The sequence below is a fragment of the Peromyscus leucopus genome, chromosome 6, assembly GCF_004664715.2.
Source record: "Peromyscus leucopus breed LL Stock chromosome 6, UCI_PerLeu_2.1, whole genome shotgun sequence".
In the NCBI taxonomy this organism is placed as follows: domain Eukaryota; kingdom Metazoa; phylum Chordata; class Mammalia; order Rodentia; family Cricetidae; genus Peromyscus; species Peromyscus leucopus.
Genome location: NC_051068.1, coordinates 29,299,499 through 29,319,514, shown reverse-complemented (window position 1 = coordinate 29,319,514; position 20,016 = coordinate 29,299,499).

Here is a 20,016-nt window from a genome sequence, read left to right as displayed (position 1 = left end):
GCAGTAGACCATTTTAGTTCTTTCAGCGTCAATAACAAAGCTCACATCCTTATCTGCAAGGAGTAGGAAGAGAGAGCCAATTGGGAATGACACAGGCTTTTGCAATCTAAAAGCCCACTCCGACTGACACACCTTCTCCAAGGCCATGCCTCCTGATATTTCCCAAACTGGTCCATCAACTGGGAACCAAGAATTCACATATCTGAGCCTATGGGGACCATTCTCATTCAAAGCACTATAGCATGAATACAGATCCACTTGGTAAATGACACATAGATTCATACCTAAAAGCTGTGTGTATGAAGAAATTTACAATGATAATTAAGAGTGAATAGGGCTAACACTGGAAATTCTGGGGCAAGGAAACCTTGAATTTTGAGGCTGAACACAAAATTATGAGATTAGAAGAGAGGTAAGAAGGGTATTCTAGGTAGTCAGGTTCTTTTGAAGATAAAAATAGAATGGATGGAATATAAAGAGACAATAAACAGGCTCAACACAATTATTGATATTGACCGAGGAACTGACAATGATTCAGAGTTTAATTTAAAGTTAGATCACTATCATTTTCCTTCACTATAAGTGATAATATAGTGGCTGATTTGATAAGTTGCACAGATTTGATAAAATCAGGATGAAGGATTTATTTGAGTGTTTATCAAAGAGTAGAAACTCAAGAAGAGGAAGCTATCAGTAAGTATATTAACAGTTAAACAAGTTATCCAAAACAAGTCTTCCGATAAGTACTGTCCTAGAACCAGAAAGACAAATGCCACATGTTCTCTTTCACATGTTGATGCTAGCTTTGGGTGTTTAGATATGTGTCTTAAATTGGAGTTTCCATAGAACCTGAGAAATTAATAAGGGTTCATGGGGCATATCTCAATTGAGAAGACAGAACGCAAGTGATGTGGAGATGGGAAGGTGAAGACTAGAGCAGGAAGAATTAAGTAGGGTAAAAGAAAGTAGCCAACAGTCTCCCCCATCTGGGAATTCTGTGAGCTGTAATAATGACAGGGCAAATGGCGCAGTAGTGGCATGGAGGTTATGGTATCAACCAGTCGTTTATCTTCTGCTTGAATAAGTTCACTTCTCTCTGAGTACTAGCTTTTCACTGTGAATCAACACATCTACTACTTTATATGTCGTTCTTAAAATTTAGATATTTTGATTGAGAATCCCATTACTGCAATAATCCCTATGATGTTTACAAAAATCAAAAATAAAACTGGCATTATAGTATGTCTGAAAAACTAAATTAAATAATGCAATTCCATGTTTTGTGTAGAGCAGAGCAGTTACATGTTTTTATAAAATTGCCTTTCTCTTTTCTTTGTCCATCTCATCATGGGGATATCTACTGTCTCCTAAATAACATAGCCCTCAAATCTCTATTTCTAACTTGATGTCTCTAGCAGCAAGGTACACACCAATAGTACTTGTCTCATAATAATTTTTGTTAGTAAGTCCCCAAGTATAAACACTTTTCCCCTTAAAACTAGTCATATCTGGCCAGGCGGCAGTGGCTCATGCCTTTGATCCCAGCACTCTGGAGGCAGAGCTAGGAGGACCTCGGTGACTTCAAGGCCAGCCTGGTCTACAGAGCGAGATCCAGGACAGGCACCAAAACTACACAGAGAAACCCTGTCTCAAAAAACCAAAACCAAAACCAAACCAAACCAAACCAAAAACAACAAGAACAACAACAACAAAAAAAAACTAATCATATCTGATTTACCATGTGAAATTATTCATTTTTACCCTAATCTGTCTTCCTATATATAATGTATAAGTAATAGAACATTTCTAAACCAATTTTTATCAGACATAATTATTAATGTAAAATCACTACTTTACCAGGTTGTAATTCTAGAAATTTGTTTTGGTAGAAGTTATATAAATGTTGGCAGATATATTTATTAGTTATATTTATCTATAATTATATTGCTGAAGCACCATGTAACTAATTTTAAATTTACAAACTATTATATGGTACCAGGTGATTTAAAAGAAGACAAAGTTTTCTTAACTCTGAAATGGCAAAGCACTGGGCTGATAACTGTGAAAGAAGCTGACAGTGAGCCACAGGCTGCTGACGCTGCGGTTGCATATTATTACATGCAGCATATTATATATTTATGATTGAAAGCTAAAATAATTTTCAGATCTATGTAATTTTTATCACTCATCTAACTGTATTCAGAATATCACTATTAAAATATAATTAATCCTCTAAAAATTCATAAATTACAAAAAAATAAGATCTATATTTTATATTGGTGTTCATTGTTTACATGAGATTACTTCATTCATTGTAATGGAAAACACCCAACATAACCATAAAATTTTTGGCTTTGATATACCTATTTTTTCCATTGGTTGAACTTTTTAGGAGAATAAACTTATTTTTTTTAATATATTTATATGATACCATATCTGGAATTGTCACTTGTTTTCAAGAATAATGTGTTTGCTTTCTATGAATAATACACAATCTCATCGTTCACAGCTTGTGGCTCATTATAAGCATATTTTATATTTATCAACCCAGTACATTGCCATTCTACAGTTAAAAAATGGTTTTTTACTTAAATGACTTAATGTCATACATTATTTATTGTATTCATAATTTCTGACATATTATTTTATCAATACTTACAAATTTGTATGTTATGTGATGATTATCTTATATATTAGCATACATTAACTACTATAAATTAAAAACTCCTTTAAAAGTTGTGGTCTCACAAGAATTCCACAATTCTTCCTTAATGTTACATATAATGTTATCTTTCTAAAATTTAAGATTATAATAAAATAAATCTGAGTTATATTTTTTTTATGAAAATGCAATATTGTCCCTTCCTTAAGCTAACTTTGACTTTATTCTAAAAGGTACTCGGAAGTGTTTGTATTTCAAATGAAAAATATGAAAAAAATCTTTATGGCTGTATGAAATTGGAACTATGCCTTTTAAACTGGTTATTTAAATACAAAATTAGTATGCATTTCTAACTGACTTCCTTTAAAGCATTTCACAATAACTTGAAGTGGTCAAACCACTTTTCCATTTCCCTCCCTTACCTTCCATGCTTGCAGAGCTAAAAACTCAATGTGATTCCATGGATTCATGGTTGCTGGTTTACAAATGACAGGCAAGAAACAATTTCTGCCAGAAAACCAGAGAGTATCATAGAGGAGTGACCAGATTATCTACATACATGTTATAAACTCTGAGTCTGGATGATCAACGAAGTTTTAATTGAAGGCAAAATTCCTTGGCATGAGTTCTTGAATGCTCTGTGTTCAAGAGAAAAAGTGTTAATCATATGTTAAATTTTAAAACTTAAAATTAAGCCATAAAATTACTTCCCTTAAAACACTACACGGTGTTATCCAATCATGATACTCCATGGTTCTGACTAATTATTAAAAATAATATTTACATACATCTTCATTAATATATGGGTCAATTTAAAAACTGTAATATAGATGATAATATCACTGGCTTTCATCTTTGTGGGATTACTTAGAAATTACCTGATATTATTATTGTTTGAAATAATTTATTAATTTTAATAAACTGCGATATCTATGATAGACACTCTCAATATTCTGTTTCACATATTTTAAGATTTATCTTTAAGTTTTAATTACGTGTATATGGAATGGTATGTGCCTGTGATTACAGGTGCCCTCAGAGGTCTGTGGCAACAGATACCTCAGAAGCTGGAATTACAGGGAGTTAGGAGCCTTTTGGGAATGGGAACCAAAAGCACTATGCAGTGTTAACCACTGAGTCATTGTGTTCCTTGTTTCTCAGTTGTGTATCTAATATTTAGCACTACATTCCAGCAAAAAGACACAACTGGTACGTATTAAATGCAGGAATAGGAAACTGATACTTCATTAGTTTTTATTTCAATTCTGAAATATTTTCATACATTATTCACCATGGACCCAAATTATTTGATAAAAGAAGCAGTAAGATCACCACATACCTAAAATGCGACTTAAAAAGGAGCTGTGACTCAAAACTTCCACTGTTCCTGGCAGCATCAGGCTAGCCTCAAGAGACGGCGAAGTCCTTCCTGAGATATATAATTAACAAGAGCTTGGAGAGAAGCTCTAATTTTCCATGGAAATAAATTCCCCAAATTACAGTTGTCCAGTTATAGCTGAATTTACAAGGTCTGTAGGAACAGGCCTCACTTTACTGAGTTTTCTACAAACATTTGGACTCCATTTCAAAATGTCGTCTTTGTACTCCCAGTTGAAAGAAGAAAAAAAAAAAAAAAAAAGAGAGACAACCTAAGATGTATTTTTTTTTTCTGTTTGGGGATTTATAACTAACAATTTCTTTGCTGGCCAAATGCCCAGTTCTTGCTTACAGTGAGAGAAACTTGGAAGTACTGGCTTACTGTTAACCCTTTCAGCATCAAAAATTCAGAAGCTAAAATAATATAAGATTATTAAAGTTCAATTAAGAAAGGCAAAATGAGATAGAAGACCACAACAAAAGGTGTATTGATTTGAAACTTTTTCCTCAAAAGAAGCAAGATAACTTTGTTGGAGCAAAGCCACAATACAAAATACAGAAGGTACAATGTCAAGTACGACAGCATACTACAGGAGTGAGAGCAGCCTTTGAAAAGTTAGGAATCTTTTTTATGTCTATATGCATGTGTGAATGTTCCTAATATTATGGCCATGTACATCTAAGCACAAAGTCCAGAGGTCACCCACACATGTCATGCACATGGGCTTGGAAATGAGTTCTCTCCTTAGTCCAGTGATCATCAATTAGGATGGATGGTCAATTAGTCCCAAGGATTTTCCTGTCTCCACCTCCAGAGACCTAGAATAACAAGTGTGCTTTTCCTTACCAGGACTTTTTTTATGTGGATTCTGAGGATTTCCACACAGACTTCTTTCTCCCCAGATTAATTAATTTTTTATTACAATTTTAAGATCCATCTATAGATGTACTTAGAGATCTTGAACAAGCTGTATGCCACGCACAAGGCTGGATACCACTTTTGAGAAATCTTGCTAGCTCCTGAATTTTCTGAAATGAGTACAAAGCATGACTATAAATAATCTCTTTTGTCTAACATCTCTAAATTTACCTTTTTCAAAGCAGTATTGTCCTCTAAAAGGACATTTTTGTAGAGAGTCTATTTATTCCATTACACAATGAATTTGGAAAAACTTATTGTATTTTCTTGCAAATATGTGAATTGTGCAAAAATGAAAATCAATCTTAGAACTATTAAAAACACAGACTATTTGGGAGCTAAAAATGGCACAGCCCAGCTCCATCACTTACATTATTCATGCGTCTTGGTTCCAAAGGAGTTCCATCTTTTCCTTAAATGAAATCCAAACTTAAAGTCCAGAAGTCCTTAGTGAGTCAATAAAGTACACCAAAAAGCTACTTTCAAAAGAGGACTTCCAAAGTGCCTAAAAATTGGCCTGCCCTTGCATTGAAACTATAAATTCCCACTGAGAATTCTATAATAGAAAAATGTTGCCTAGATAAAAACTGAAAGTGTGTGTGTGTGTGTGTGTGTGTGTGTGATGGATACATGAGGGAGTTTTTAAAATTAGTATACAGAGTAATGAGTTTCATTATGCATTTTTTATAATTTATATTGCTTGATCCTCTTGCCATATTTCTTCCCAGTGGTGTCAATTCCCTTCTTATACATAACTCCCTTTCTGCCTTTAAGTCCTATGTATTCTATGACATTGGCATCTTAAAACTATATTTAATAATTATCATCGAGGCAAGGCAAATGTGAGAATCCTCTTTATTCTAAAATTTATAACACATAAATACATATAAGAAACAGTTATAACCTACAGATTTCTAAATATTTACTTTGTAATATTCATTATTTTGTGTGAAAGTCTGCTGTTGTGGAATTATCTTTTTGTACACTGTGAAGATGTGTCTCTGCTAAGGTGCCTTCTTATTGGTTTAACAAACAGCTAAACAGCCATTAGCTAGGCAGGAGGAGTAGGTGGGACAGCCAGACACAGAGAAGCCAGCTGTGAAGAGGAAAGGTGGAGTTGCCAGAATATGCAGAGGGAGCAAGACATGCTGGAAGATAGGTAAAGCTGGGAGCCCTGAGGCAATAGGTAGATTAACAAAAATGGGTTCATTTAAGTTTTAGAGCTGGTTAGTAACAAGCATAAGCTATTGGCCGAGCTTTTGTTATTTATAAGATGTCTTCATGATATTGATTTGGGAGCTGACAGGACAGAAAAACTCTGCCTAAAGAGGACAAATTCATGCCTATGAATGTGCCTAGTGATTAAGGAGAAGCAGGACCATACCATAAACAGAGGTCTGACCCAGGCCTTGTGCAAGGCTCACTCTCATGATGTTGACTACCAAGATAAATTTTATTCTCTTCTTTATAAGTACTAATCTGTGATTCTCAGCCTTGCTACTGTTGCAACCCTTAATACAGCTCCACATGTTGCAGTGATCCCCAAGCATGAAATTATTTTCATTGCTACTTCATAAACCATGGTACTAATCTATGATAAGAATGAGCTGTCAATAATTTATGTGAAATGATAAAATTTGACTAAGAGAGGTGAAGATATGGCATTCATCAAAACATGGGCAATGTGCCATATGTTGCAGTATGAAAACTTAAAAACTCTGATCAGAAAACAAATGTACTTGTTTTCTTGTTCCACAAATAAGTATTTCAATTAAAAGTTGAATTTCCATTATATAATATTCCAGGAACATTTTTCAAATGTTACAATCTATTAATGAGGGAATCATGTTTTTTTCATATTTCATTTTCAGTTATCACAACTACAATATAGTTGTTTCCTTTCTGTGTATTTTCTAGAGTTTGAAATGACAAGGTGTCCTTAAAGAGCACTCTAAACAAAATCAGAGAAGTAAGTGTAGCCTGTCCTATGGCTAGGTAGGTCTCAAACATTTCCATTTCAGTTTGCGGAAGATCATACATCATACTTATAAGCTAATTGTAATGTATAAATCTTCCTTGCATCCCCAAATCAAGAGTGAAGCAAATGCACCTATAGTATAGGCCTCCCAGACTTATTCTTTTTAAAATGTTTTAATGTTCTTTCACTTTGTCTTAGGGAAATAGAAAAGACTAGGCTCTTGTGATTGTTATCTGCACAGTTGTTTGAATCATGTGACCTATTAACAAATATAATTCCACATCTACTCTGTACAAGATCCCATAGCAGAAGGCAAGGAAAATTTTGTCACATTGAGAACTGCAACTTCATTGATGCAAAAGGACATGAGCATGAATTATACAAAGCTATTTAAGGCAATGCAGGCTTCTGATGTGGTATAAAATTCTAAGTTTTAAGATAGGATTCATAGATTAGTTACAAAGATATCAAATATAATAAATTGGAAAGCAATCAAAATAATTTTTGTTGTGAACATTAACCATTGTCTTATCATTTCTAAAGATGAATACTAATCAAACACTGATTAATTATAAATTTTAATTTTAAATTAACAGCATGTTGTCGACAAACTGAATTAAAAAATACCAAGACATTTAAGAACTGATAAGCACCACTGATTCAAGGTTGGCCCTTGATAATATAGAACATAGGTTATTTTGTAATTAAAATACAAACACTGATACAAAAGATTACATCAAGAATTTTTGTGGCATTAAGATATATTTGGCATATGGCAAGTTCCCCATCCCAGTTGGGATATCTATGGTGTAACAACTATACTCAATACCCAGAAACATCACAGAAGAGGAGGCAGAAAGATTGTAAGTGCCAGAGGACCAGGAAGCCTACTGCTAGATACCATCTTCTAGATATAATAGGACTGACATCACAAAACATCAACAATATGGTTGCCTATACAGTCTCAAAACTATTTTAGCCATAGTGAAGAAATGTCAATATACATTTTTAGTAATTAACTAGTTTTGAATTTTTTAAATAAACTTCTCATACAATATCAGAGACATCAGTTATATGATGCTTTATGTCTCTATTACCTTAGGGATTAGGGAAAGAATATTGTCTCATATTTGCATCATAGTCAAATGCATTTTTCTCCAATGACTGAATGAAAAAAAAGGGAAACCTTTAAATTTTTAACACCCTGAACCCATTGTTCATATTCACTACAAAACTTTTTTACTGAAAATATCTGGAGGATGAAAAAAACTCACTTGTCATACCATTGATTGGAAATTACTGCTTCATAAATAAAAGAGTTGAAAAATGAAATGTTTACTTCACTCATTCTGTCTTCCTTCTGCCCAGCTGCCTTTTAGCAGCTAAACAGACTGTTTCTCTTGTATCTGTGTTATTGTCTTTGATTCATCATGGCCTTGGAATGAACTACTCCAGCAAAATGGCTTGAAAGAAGGACATACATACACATTGGCAGCAGTCTTCCATCTCTTTTTAGAATCCTTGCTTTTAAGTCAGGTTGGCTCCTGTCCAAATTTAAAAGAAAAAGAGCAACAGTTAAACAGCTGGTACCAATTATACTGACTTCAGTGGGTGTACATGCTCAAGTGTCAGAATAGCAAGCAGGACCTATGACATAATGGGCTAGTTATTTCATAACTGGACTGTGCTTCTTAGCTCGGCTCGCCAGTTGGCTCATCTTGAGAATTATTGCACCCATACTCTTGTAATCAACAATTATTATTATATTAATGCATTTGCATGCCACAAAAATCATCACTTAAGTGTGTATATGCACTACTTGGATTTCTTAATGAAAATAAAAACATGCTATCGAAAAAATTAGATAAATTGTTTCTATAAATATTTGTCAGAAAAGTAATATGTTTAGACACTAGAACAGAGTTATGGAACTTGAACATTGAAATACACTGTGTTAATAAACAGAATGAAAGACATATCACTGGGAATTTTTCAACAGGGCAATTTACTTACAGTGTAGTTTCTCTCAAGTTTATTTATAGAATCAATGGGAAAATGAGAGATGTTAAATTGGATTCACTTAAAATACAATAATTTTTATAAAATATTATCATATTTGTACCTTATTTTTATAACCTAGCCCCATTTTTAAAGGAGCTGTCTAAATTTATTTTTCTGTTAAAGCAGGAAGAAAATGTTGGCACTGTTGAACAGAATTTGGAAGAGACAAAACTCCAGTTGATAGGCATTCTCCGTAAGAAGCACACAGTCTAAATTTGGCAAGGTTTGCTGGTTTTAATATGTTTTGCTCTGAAATAGAAACTCTTCTAAGTTTACTTTAGGAAAAAATAAATCCATTGCTCTCCATCAGTATGAGCATCTCAGAAATCACAAAGAGGATTTTGTAGCTAGGCAACCAGGGTCAAGGAGCCAGTGAACAGGGCCTGCTGAACACACTCAGCAGGCAGGGTGAGGGTCTGAGCTGGGAAGCATGAAGTGAATATAGGATTCTGAAGCACTCCTTTTAAAAATACACCATTCCATAATACCTTGCAGGTGTGTACCATGAAAACCCAGCTGTTCCAAACTCATGTTTTGAAGAAGAAAAATATATGTTAGTTAGAATATTTTCCAGTGTAAAATATACCTGATTAAAGAACTGGGAAACGAACAAGAAAAATGAAACCCGTGGGCCTTTTTGTTACTCATGCCATTTCAATTGAGTATTAAGTGAACATGTGACTCTCCTAGACAAAGATACTCATTTCCTCCTCACACTCCCCTCCTGTCTTCCCACACCCCCACTGACCAATCCCCCAATTTCCCCCTCCAAAAGGGTAAGAAATCCCATGAAGAGTCAGGAAAGCCTGGTACATTTAGTTGAGGCAGGACCAAGCCCCTTCCCATTCATCTAAGCTGAGCAAGGCTTAGGTAGTGGGCTCCAAAAAGGCAGCTCATGTACCATGGATAGATCCTGATCCCACTGCCAGGGTCCCCTCAAACAGACCCAGCTACACAACTGTCTCCCTTATGCAGAGGGTCTAGTCTGGTCCCATTCAGGTTCCATAGTGGTAGGTCTAAAGTTTGTGAGTTCCTACGAGTTTGTTTCAGTTGTCTTGATAGACTTCCCCATCATGATCATGACCACCTATACATACTCATATAATTCCTCTTTCTTCTCTTTGACTGGAATCCCAGAGCTCAGCCTGCTGCTTGGCTGTGGATCTCTGCATCTGCTTCCATCAGTTACTGAATGAAAGCTCTATGATGACAGGGTATTTACCAATCTGATTACAGGGGTAGGCCAGCTCAGGCCCCTCTCCACTATTGCTAATAGTGTAGGCTGGGGTCGTTCTTGTTTGTGAATTTCTGGAAATTTCCCTAACATCAGGTTTCTCCCTAGCCCCATAATGTCTCCCTCTATCAAGATATTTCTTTCATTGCTCTCCCACTCTGTCTCTCCCCCATCTCAACTATCCTGTTCCCTTATGTTTTCATCCTCCCTCCCCTCCTGTCTACTGCCCCTCTTACTCACAGTTTACTCATGGAGATCTCATCTATTTTCCCTTCCCATGTGTTCCTTTTATGGTCTTCCTTGTTATCTAGCTTCTCTGAAGCTGTGGGTTGTAGCCTGGTTACCCTTTTCTTTATATCTAGTATCCACTTATGAGTGAGTATATACCATGTTTGTCTTTCTGAGTCTGACAAATCTATTTCCTCTATTTCTTCTATCATATCCTCCATGCTAGAGATTCTCTCTTCATCTCTTGCATTCTGTTGGTTATGCTTGCATCTGTAGTTTCTATTTGTTAACCCAGATTTTCCATTTCTAGAATTCCATTGGTTTGTGTTTTCTTTATTGCCTCTCTTTCAATTCTCAAGTCTTGACCTGTTTCCTTCACCTGTTTGATTGCTTTTTCTTGGTTTTCTTGAGTTTCTTTTAGGGAATTACTGATTTTTTCCATTTTTTGTTTGTCTTTTTCTTCCTTTCTTCAAGGAATTTTTCTTTTTCTCTTTAAAGCTCTCTATCATCTTCATGAAGTTATTTTTAAGGTCATTTTTTTCTGCTTCTTCTACATTGGGATGTTCAGTGGAATGGCTAGGTTCTGGTGGTACCATATTGCTCTTTTTTTTATCTCCCCACCTCTTCCTCCAGTCAGTTTAAGAGGTGTCTGTGTCTCCAGGAGCTAGTCTTGGTCCAGTTGATGCAGTTGGTGTTTTTGTCTCAGGGAGCCTCTGGGTAGTTTGGGGGGATGGAGTGAGACTTGTACATTACAGGGTCCAATTGTGTCGGGGGGTTGGTAGTAAGTTCCACCTGAAGGAGTCTTGCCTGGTGGCCTGTAACTGGGTTGCAATGGATGGAGGTATGGGGCATGAGTTTTGCCTTGGGGCCTAGGATCTAGAGACTGGACTGACCAGCTGGGAGAATACTCACTCACCTCTTGGTCCAGTTGAAGCTGGTAGAGTCTGGGTGGGGGGCAGTATTTCTAGTTTTTAATAGGTTCACAGAGCACAGCACAGCATTCTGGTCTCTATAAACCCAAAAATCAGGAGATATGACTAAAATCAAATAGCATTAGTGATTTTGAATTTGATTTTTAATATCCCATACCTTTAAAGCTCAAGAAGTGACATTGGCCTATAGCCCTAAGAGATTATATCAGAGAACCTTGGTGATTATTACATTGGTTTGCATTACCAGCTGGGTGTCTCAGAAATAAAGCAGTGCAGTGAACAGCTCTAAAATTTATACGTCACTTTTACCCACAACTGGACAATATGCAGAGAGTGAGAGGCTTTAGAGCTCTCAGCCCTAAATGAGATATCTTCATCAAGCTTCTCCATTCAAGGCTCAAGGTTTCCCTATGGGGAAAAGGAGGCAAAAAGACAAGTATGAACTCACAGAGGCTACAGCAGCATGCATAGGAAATGCACATGTTCAAGACAGACAAAGTCAGTCATTGAGACAGAGAAGTGAACATGAGCTTCCAAGCCTGACTGAGAAACTATTTGCAATCCATACCTGCTGGCGTATCACTGGGTATGTTAACCACTATCCAGGGTAGGCCCCATGCCCAGGAGAAGTTGCCCAACATAACATGGACCCTGTGTTGTGTTTGTTTTTGTTTGTATTTTCATGTTAGTGTGCATGTTTTTTTGTTTCACTTTTGGCGTAAATTATCTTACTGCCCTTTTGCTTGTTTGTATTGATTTTTGGTTTGTGGTGGTTTTCTGTATTCCCCTATCAACCCTGTTCTCTTAGTGCTGCAAACTGGTCAAGAAGACAGGAGGATCAAGAAAGCATTACCTACATTTTGAAGTTACATCATAGAATGTTCATTCAATAGTTCAATGTAAAACTTTAGAAATTAGTCTTTGAAAACCCAGAGTCCATTGTGTGAGCCTTCCTATGATGTCCTTGACCCCTTTGGTTCCTACTCCCCTTTCTCCCCTTCTTCTCCCGCCCCCTCCCCACTCCTTCTCTTCCTCCTCCTCCTCCATCTCCTCCACAGGATTCCAGAACTCCACCTAATGTTTGGCTATAGGTCTCTGCATCTGCCTCCATCAGTTGATGGATGACATCTCTCTTGTGACAACTGGACCATGCACCAATCTGGTCACAGGAGATTGCTAGTTCAGGTTACTTCTCCACTACTGCTAAGAGTGTAAGCTGGGGTCCTCCCCATAGACAACTGTCATAGAGCCCTGTGCCAGGCTTCCACATGACCCCCAAATGCCCCCCTCCAGCAGTCCCCCTCAGCACTCTCCCCCTCACTACCCCCCCTTAACCTTATTACTTATGTTCCCATCCCTATCTATCCTCAGGCCACTTAAGAAATCTCTTCCATTTCCCTTCCCAGGGAGATCTAGGTGCTCCTCCATGAACTCATAGGGGCTCACAGAAACTGAACCAACAACCAGGGGGCCTGCATGAAACTGACCTATGTACTTTGCATGTATGTTACAGCTATGTAGCTTGGTCATCTTATGGGACTCCTAACAGTGGGACAGGGGCTGTCTCTGACTCTTTTACTGGCTTTTGGAATCCTACTTCTCACACTGGGTGGCCTTTCCCACCCTCAAAACATGTGGAGGTATTTAGTCTTACTGCAACTTGATATGCTATAACGGGAAGCTTTCCTGTGTCTCTTTGTAATGGAAGTTTTCCTGTGTTCCACTAAGTCCCACAGCCACTCGGTCCTAAGTAATCACACAGAAGCTTATATTAATTACAAACTGTATGACCTATAGCTCAAGCTTCTTGATAACTAGCTCTTTCATCTGAAATTAACCCATTTATACATTTATTAATTAATCTTTATGTTTCTACATGGCCGTGGTGTTACTGGTCTGCTGGCATCTTATTGCTCCTTGGGTGGTGAATTGGTGTCTCCTCCAATTCCACCTTTCCTCATCTCTGTCCTCAGTTTGAATGTACCGCCTAACCTTATTCTGCCTTGCCATTGGCCAAACAGCTTTATTTATCAACCAATGAGAGCAATATATATTCATAGTATACAGAAAGACACCTCACAGCAATATGCCATATTTTATTGATACCCATGAGAAACCTGCCCTTTCCTGGATGGAGACAGAAGAGGAGCATATTGGATGAGTGGGAGGGGGGAATGGAGGAGGATATGGGGGGAGGAGAGAGGCTGTGGCCTGGGTGTAAAATAAATAGATGAATAAAAATAAAGAGATTAAAAAAGGAAAATCTGAAGTCAGATAGCTTATGTTACAAGAATAAAAATGGAAAATTTCACATTTATGCTGAGCTCACCTTGGAAAATCACTTCTTGTATAAATGATGTGAATGACACATTTAGTATTTAATTTGTTGTTTTTCTTGTTTGAAGCATAAGGAATAAAAATTATCAACAGATGGAGGAATATATCTACTCTTAATATTGCAAAAGCAATCAACCATACAAACCTAGGGGAAAAACTTTGCATGTTTAAAGACAAATATATTAATAAATACTAATTTTTATAATTTTATAAAAATGATTTTTTTTCTGTTTTTTTTTTTTTTTTTTAACAGGGTTTCTCTGTGTAGCCCTGACTATCCTGGAACTCTCTCTGTAGAGCAGGCTGGCTTTAAGCTCAGAGAGCTGCCTGCCTCTGCTTCAGAGGTGCTGAAATTAAAGGGAAGCACCACTATTCCTGCCCTTATAAAAACATTTATAAATGGAAGACAATGAAACAGATATACAAGAAAGGAGATGGAGTCTAGAACTGATTAGATATGCTGTGATTGAAGCCCTGAAAGAATAATGTTGGATATTTTAAGTTAGCCTCTCTACCTAGACAGGAGTCAACCAATGCAAGGTCTATTATTTTAGTAATTTATACATTCTGAGTTCAACACATTGATTAAACTTGGTCTAAAACTAATGCAAATTTGATCAATGAAGAGATGAATGAATTCCTTTCATGAGTCAACCAATAAATACCTGCCAATTTCATTTATGCTTTTATCGATCTGTCTGTCTATCTGTTTATCTCTAAGTTAGGTTTTGCTGGGTAGATCCAGTTGGCTTTGAATTCACTGTTTTAGCTTTAGGTCTTCTGAGCACTGGGACTACAGATATACACCACCACACACAATTGCTAGTGCTTCCACTTTGAAATTCAAAGTAAGGGTAAATTTTAAATAGCAGAAATGTACAAGATAGACGTATCTCATATCTTTAAAGTTTATTTACAAAAACACAAAAGAATCATTATAAAATATTCTGTTGCATTTGCAAGCAAATTCTGCTCTAGTTGGCCAGCCTCTCTATCAATTCTTTGCTGTTATATTGCATAAAATGTGTATATATTGCATGACAAACTTAATAGACAAAAATCGGCAATGATTTTTTAATGGCATCATTAATCTTTGTATAAAATTTATCATGTAATTAATAGTCTTTCTGACAAAGAGGAAACATTGAAACTGTAATTAACAAGTGCAAATTTTAAAGAGAACATAGGATGTTTCTAACACTAGGTCTCTCACTTTAGTCTTGCTTTCTTCACAATCTAAAAGGATGAAATTGCTCAGCTTTAAAGACTTCAGCACTTATTTTACTATTAAGAAGAAAAATATTAATGTATTCATTCAGTACTTAAGTTAATCTCAAAATTAATGAACTATATTGAATTAGTTAAACTAATTTTCAGAGGCCTATTATTAGCATTCCTAATGGACCATGATCATATGATCTTAAATTGTTATTGAGTTTACTTGTTTTATAAATAGTGCACAGTGTGGTTGTCAATCTATCATCTATCTATCAATCTATCTATCATTTATCTACCTACATACCTATCATATTTATATTTATCTTTTTATCACATCATAATCAATATACCTATTTATCTAAAAATTATATGTTTTGCTATCACTGGTAAATATCAATACAATCTGTTTTCCTCATATAAACTTAAATAATCATAAAGTTGTGTAATTCAGCATCCAAGTAGCTATAGCAAGCAAACTAATGAAATGAATATCAGTATCAGAATAACTTTTATGGATTTAAAGGAAATAAAATTTTGTAGCCTACATCTATAAGGCAGTATTACATAGAACTATTTTAGAATGCATAGAATTCTGTTCATGTGTGTAAATAGATAAGACTGAATGGAAAAATAGTGCATAATACCCCATCTTTTAATGACAGATATCTAAAGGCATTGCATATTGTAATTTATATTAATCAGCCTATTGTTTTAATGTTATTTATGATATTATATCAATTTTTTATTTTAAAGGCATAATTTTTACTCTCCAAAAATATTCATTCTTTACATAGCTATAGATTATCATAGAGAGAGAGAGTTAAACTATAGTCTAATGTATGATTTTCTGCCCTTCTCTCTGCTTTCCTAAATTTCAGATTGGTAAGGCTTTTAATAATTGTGCTCAATAATATTCTGACTAGTAGTTTGATTTATACAATGTGATTATTTCCAGAAGTGCAGACTTAATTTGCCTTAATTTCTTAATAGTTTTGATTCTCTTCTATAATGAATGTATGTGGGAATAATTTGGTTTAGGGGATGTTCCTGTTAGTCCTTATAATGAAATTATAAAAAATAGGGAGGACATAAAATAATGATAGCCAGATATTTAAAATAAGTTCTTATTTCTTTGTGGATCAAATTTATTTTAGTGCTTCATGGGGTTGTCCTGAGAGTTAAGTCAATATTTAGGATAGATTCCTACAATTCAATTTGTTCTTTGGTGTGTAGCAAAGTGCACATTGCCTCTATATAGTCTTACAATATTATGCTATACTAAAATATTGGCAAAATTAGTTTGCATTTGTAGAAACTCCCATTATATTAAAGGATTTATGTGCCATATTTTAATTGTGAAAATGGCATACTCCTCAAACACTCTGAATGACATATAAAATGCTTTTAGAGAGTCTTTGGGCCAAAGTGAATATTTTACTCAGAGCAGTTGTGTGACTTAATTTTATTCTACTTAGTTTATGTTATTAAAATATGTAGAAAAGAGATCAAACAGTGGCAATGTTTTCTTTTTCTTTTTGTTTGTTCTTTTCCTTTTAGACTGGTAAGCGATTATTTCAAACTTGTGAGGTTATAACTGTCCGTATTTCCCTTGTAGTAAGAAAGCCACAGTAAGAATATTAAATAGTGGTACTGTTATGTCCTGTGAAAATTATATTCATGAAACCAAGTTCCCATCTCTTTTGCTGTCAGCGATATAGATAATTCTTCAGTACAATTGAATAAACAGAAATTAAAGTGAACATTTGTCTTCAGGATGTCATCCTGAGTGTTTAAAAGTAATTTTTTAAATGGGAAAACGTTTTGTATCAGGAAATCTAAATTTAAATAGAGAAAATTGATTTCATGAATCCTTAAAGAAGCAAGTGTTATTCTTGATAAAAAAAATACTCTACTTTTGAATCTGTGGTTTATTAAGATAGTGTATCTTATTTTTATATGTAATTGTTGTTTATGAACTCAGTGAGCTTGATAATAAATTCAACATAGTATATCCCAAATATAATAATTTTAGGTAAATGTCAGTAAACAAGTAGAGAAAACTGAAACCTTGGTGACTACTAAAAATGTAAATTCAGGTGGCTAGAGAGGTAACTCAGTAGTTAAGAGCACTTGTTACTCTTGCAGAGAACCCTGGTTCAGTTCCCAACACCTACCACATCATGGACAAACCACCCCTAACTCCAGTTTCAGGGCATATGAAGGAGCATAAACCAGGATGTTGAAAAGACCTCTGCATTCCTGTGCTCATTACAGCACTATTCACAGTACAGAAGAAACAGCAATACTTGTTAATTAATGAATAAGTGGACTAAAAGTTACACACATGCAAAAGCAAAGGAATATTTGCTTTTTAAAAATAATGAAATCCGGGAGGCAGAGCCAGGCAGATCTCTGTGAGTTCGAGGCCAGCCTGGGCTACCAAGTGAGTTCCAGGAAAGGCGCAAAGCTACACAGAGAAACCCTGTCTCGAAAAAAAAACAAAACAAAACAAAAAAAAATGAAATCCTTATATTTTGTCAGTATGGATGAACCCAAAGGACACTGTTAAGTAAAATAAGCCAAGTTTTGAGAGGAGAATTGCTAATGGGCTGGGTGATTGTTGAAACGTTAACCAAGGAGCAGAATTTCACCAGAGATGAAGAATAATGTCGAATATTGCTTAAGTGATCACTACAAAAGGTATATGTTTTATTTATTTATTTTTGAGATAAGTCCTATCTATGTAGCCCAGGTTACCCTAGGACTCATTAACTTCCTGCTTCAACTCTTAAATGATTCTCCAATGGAATAGATACATCAAAACATCCTACCATATACAATACAGCTTTAGTAAATAAAAATCAGTGTTTTGATGTAAATGCTGAAGTGGGAAATGATTTCAGTGACTGTAAGAAAATTAGTTCAATTGTTGGTTAACATTAATATTTATTGATACAGACTCCATAGTGATTATTGAAATGTGTAAGAAATACAATATCCAGTAATTTTCAAGCTTCTGTGTATGATAGACTCTTGGTAAGAATAAATGTAATATTGGCTGAGTTGGGTAGCAGCAAAACATAACATATTCTACAGTACCCAGCATTCTGGAACAGAAGCTGAAAAAGTCATAAAGGTGGTGTAGTGCCCGGAAAGTCACTCTGAAAAAAGACACCATTAACTGTAGAGCTCAGTGTGAGGAGGCACTTCCTTTACACTTCACAAAGCAGCTCACAGACAAGAGGATATTCTGTGTAGAAGCTCCATGCATTGTTATTTATAATCACAGAAAAAGAGAGAGAATGAATCCCTAACAGTCCTATAATGAAGGATTTATTAAGTTGTGATAAAAATGGACCATTACATTTTATAAAACGGTTAAAAATTATGAACTTTGGTGCTATGAAGCAAGGCCTGTTGGCTTCTAGACTTTCTGTTTAGTACCTCAAATATTCTAGAACTTTCTTGTTTGGTGAGGATGTATAGATGTAAAAACCAAACTATACCCAGAGCAGCCAGAATCCAACCCTACCATGATTAAAGTGACTTATGCAGTCACTTTTCTGCTCCGTGAACATCGGGGCTTCACTAGAGACTCAGAGTTTTCCTTTGACAGCATATTGAATTTGCAAAAGTATCAGTGCATGAGATTGGAAAACAGGACATTGTACAGTTGGATAATTGTGAGATCTTTGTCCCTAGTACTGAGTTCACTTGCTTCTCTATGGTCACTCCAACACAATAGCTCTGGAGTTGGCCAATGTTGAAAGGTATCTCATGTTCATTGACTTAACCATCTATCTATTTCAATGATCAATGACTGTTCAATGGTGTATTTATTCTGGTTGACAGTACTATGTAATAGAAATTGCTTCACATATTATACACATTCCATAAATGCATCATATGCTTTCATCTCATGCCTGCTCTTCTCTGCTTTTTTTTTTTTTTTTTATTCTTCTAAGCTATTAACTAGAAGCTCAGAATTTCTGGTTGACAAGTAATCTCATACTGGGATATATTTTGTTCACATTAAGTGGATATTAGATATACCAATCACAGGCTTGTGTATTTAAAACATTTCTTCTGCTTCTTTGAATTCTTTAATGAGCCTGACATGTAGTCACATCTAATCACAGCTCACAGTCTTCACATGAATCAATTTATCAGTAAATGAAGCACTGGAATTTGATTTTCTTGTTTAAATGTATCATATAAGATTCCCTGCTCATTCATTTTTTTCATAAATGTGAAGTATAAGAAAAGTATTATGTCAAGTTTTGTTATTGATTTTCAGTCTTGGTTTTCTGCTCAGGAAACTAAACTGCTCCCTCTCTTCTACCTCATGTTTGCACAAAGGCATACCACATAGTGGTTCTCAGCCAGAGTTACAGCTTGGTCCCATAAACAGGACTGATTTTGCTTTGAGGCGTTCAGCATACATGGGCATGTGGGGTCCCAGAATCCCAGAGTCTAATAATCACATATCCCAAGTGCTTAATGGCATGGCAGAAGATATTTGGGAATAGATTAATATTTCTCTGCTTCAGACAATCACAACTGAAGACTCTCAGATGTGTGCATGCCACTCCTTCCAGTGACATCTACTCACCCCTTTGATTGTCTCCAATATCATATGTAGCCAGTCCCAGTCTGCTACAACATATGGGCCAAGCCAGGCTGTATTTGGCTAGTTAGTATAAAACTACTGACAATTTAGTGTGGTGATATCAATGAAAGTTAAATTTTGATTAGTCTTTCAAACCATCGTGTTCCTCATTCACTCTGTATAATATCATCAGCAACGCAGAAAAGAGATTTTGAAGAAGCCTGTGAAATTCATAACAGTATTGTATTTCTCTGCCTTCCAGAATTCTAGACTATTGACAACACTAGTAAACATTCAATATATTTTCTCCTTTTACATTGTAAAGCTCAAGCCTTGAAAACTAAGATACTCTCTAACTTTTGGAGAAAAGAAAAAGTGTTTACTGTGGTTTAGTATATGTTCTGGTTTCTTTACAGCTGTTTACTCCAGCTGCAAATTATTGTTATACAACATATAGGCTA